Below are 3,561 nucleotides of genomic sequence, written 5' to 3'. Positions count from 1 at the left end.
TCTGCACATATCCTGCACATATCCTGCACATATCCTGCACATATCCTACACATATCCTGCCCATATCCTGCGCATATTCTGCACATATCCTGCACATATCCTGCACATATCCTGCACCTATCCTGCACATATCCTGCACATATCCTGCACATTGCAGCGTAGATAACCAGCTGCAGTGCGAATACCCGCTACTAGAGAAGTCGCTCGAGTTCACATAAATTCTTCACTTCTGATTATTTGCCGATGCCGCGACATCACATTACAGCACTGGTGATAAGGCGTCCGTGGTTAGATGTAAGGATATTAATTGAAAGTGGTTTCATATAACCGCACGCAGTGACGGATCAAAGAAATGACCGACAGATGAGAGAATTTGAGCAGCGGGTGATACTGACGGGGCAAATTATAATAGTTTTCGGCTTAAATCGCCACTGTATAAACGAAACAAATAAAGTAAATCTTAATCTCAGGCCTCCACTTCAAGACTATACAGATAGTTTGTTGATAGATTAATTGCGACCAAATGCTGGGAGAGGCAGATGAGAAGCAAATGGAGGTTTGAAATTTCCATAACTGACTCAGTACTTACATTAATTTTCGGACAGGGCGGGCGTGGTGGTATATCCGTCTATGGGTACGTGCATGAAAATGTACGGTGAATACAAATGTTAATTTTAGCGAGTCGATATTTTCTACTAACGTCAGTGAGTACATGTAAATAAATAAATCCATATCGAAATATTCAATCAGCAAAGATTGAATGCGTAATTGCATGGTGCTTTGGCCGTCAATATTGATAGTCCAGACGTACGCTGCAAATCAAAATTTAATATATATAACGAGTTAATTATTTGTACTCAAATCAGTGAGTAAAATTATAAAGAGTCCACACATGAATATTCAGCTAGCAGAGCTTGAATTAGCGATACTACTCTAGCCACACTCGTCTTGTTAATTACCAATTTACATGTCACGCGCAACAGCAACACGCCAATAAACGCTTCTAAATAATGTAATGATCGATACATACATAATTGATATGCACATGGATTAAATGCGTGCTAGTTCCCAGTAGAACTACATCTCTCTCTATATACACGCTAGTGCTGCATAGAAGCGGTACATGCGCCACATTGCGCGCTCTCTGCAGCGGTCATACATTTTCCCTTAAAGGGCCGGACACACTAGGCGATTTTCACCGGCGACTCAGTCGGGCGACTCAATCGCCGGTGAAAATCGCCTAATGTGTCCAGTCAGTCGCCGCCGATTTGCAGCGGCGACTTAGTCGCCCGATTCGATCGCAACGTTTTGATATTCGCCACTTTTTAATCAATCGCACTTCAGTCGCCTAGTGTGGCCGGGTCGGCGAATTAGTCGCCCGATTGTACAATTCATCAGCCAATCAAACGGTGCCATTTTCAATCATGTGACTATCAATCTAAGTGGCGCGAGTGTTTTAGTATTGCAGCGGGAGAAAAATCGCAGATGAATCGCGCTGATATTCGCCTAGTGTGTCTACTCTCAGTCGCCCGACTCATTCGCCGGCGACTCACTCGCCTGAAAAATTGCCTAGTGTGTCTGGCCCTTTAGAAACACACATGTGCCTGTCTGTTCGGGATATAGACCTACACTCCATCACAGAACACGCGAAGTCCTGCGCGTGTTGCGCGTCAGCATGCATACTAGCCTGGTATGACTTGGTTTGCTTAATATCCCCAATCCATTAGCAGCGGGCGAATGTAAAATCACACACTAAAACGCACATTAATATTGAATATGTTTTGGATGGAGACCATACTCGGATGTCTAGCCAACGGGATGTAGGAAACCAGCATAACGCAATGCTTTCTATATACGCAAAGCCCGTTTGACAGTCAGGTACGTCGGGGGATAAACGCGAAATCCGACACGGTATTCAAAATCTTTTTAGAGAAAAAGTGGAAAGTTGAGGAGGAGAAATCTAACTACGCAAATATTCTCACGTCACGCGAGTTCTTGGCGAACAAAATACGGGTTTGATGATAGTAGCGTGTACGGCGTAAATAATAGATTTTTCTCTGGTGAGGAATATTAGATACGAATGCATGAATAACCAACCAGTCGATTAAACGCCAGCGGATGAGAATCCATGATGTAATCGTCATGTCAGCCCACCTGCTCCCGCTTTCAGCACCAACATGCAATCAAGTATGCCAGAAAGCAATTTTGAAAAAAAATATCGGCTACAAATATCACGATGAACTACTCCGTTGAAGCTTGATGTGTGTGTGTGTGTGTGTGTGTGTGTGTGTGTGTGTGTGTGTGTGTGTGTGTGTGTGTGTGTGTGTGTGTGTGTGTACACACTAAAGCCTCCCATCATCCTGCGCATAGTTCGCACATAGCTGCACATAAGTTCCTGCAGCATATCCGGCCACTATATCTGCCCCTATCCTGTCAGCATATCCTGACATCATACCTGGCACATGCACGCGATATCGGTCCGAGTTTTTCGCAGTTTTTTTTGTACGCGATCGAAACGCGTGGGCAAACGGCGATAGAGCGACAGCGCATGCGCTCGGCATTCTCGCCCTTTTGTACGAAAATCGCAGCCGGGCAAAGTTTGCTTAAGAGCGAACGCAGCGAGAGCGTGTGCAGCAGTGAAGCTTTCGAATCGCTTCAGGATTCAATGTGGCAACGATGGAGAATCAACGCGCGGAAATAGCGCGCGTTTCTGCTTGTAATGTTTACGGAGCCATCTCTCCGTGCGGCGCGTCGATGCAAACTCGGTGTGTCTAGTATTAGAACACACATTACAGCTTCCATAGCGAGATTCCGCTAGGCGTTCAATTCTGCGGGTCCGGTTATTATACATCGCAGCACGTTACTTATTGATATTGTCGGATATCTCGAAAAAAGGTCGATTAAAAATCTGTTCACAGTCCAAAGGGCGACGCACAAGAAAACATTATTCGAACGGATATCAAACATTGCGAGTTTTCACGCAACTTCGCGGTCTGACGTGTGGCGCCACCTGGTGCTGCTGGGACTCTTAATTGAAGGCGATATGGTTGGGCAGCTTAAATTCTTCTGTAATCTGTAGTAAAAAAAAGAAAACAAACCAAAAACACATTTAGAATTCCAGCTTATGAACAAAATAAATTTAATAAAAGCAAAGCGAATCATTAGCCACCCTTTTTATTCGACATCCGTGCGTCCAATTACGGTTTCATGCATAATTAACACCGTAATTAATTTGATAATCGTGAAATCGTTAAAGGGGAACACCGCAACTAACATATGACTAAAGGTGTTTTTTTAGGGCTACTTACTTAGTCTCCAAGTATAGAATATAGCTGATAAATGAGGAAGAAACCTCATAGCAAACTAATCGTTCCCATCCCTGACTCTCCAAATTCCGGGATCAGTTTTCGATTGCCTTCCCCACTTGGTGTCCCTTCACTCCCACATCAGACATATCCTGCACATATCCTGCACATATCCTGCACATATCATGCACATATTCTGCACATATCCTGCACATATCCTGCACATATCCTGCACATATCCTGCACATATCCTGCA

This window comes from Priapulus caudatus, unplaced genomic scaffold, assembly GCF_000485595.1.
Source record: "Priapulus caudatus unplaced genomic scaffold, Priapulus_caudatus-5.0.1 Scaffold209, whole genome shotgun sequence".
In the NCBI taxonomy this organism is placed as follows: Eukaryota; Metazoa; Priapulida; class Priapulimorpha; order Priapulimorphida; family Priapulidae; genus Priapulus; species Priapulus caudatus.
Note: the sequence above shows the minus strand (reverse complement) of the source record.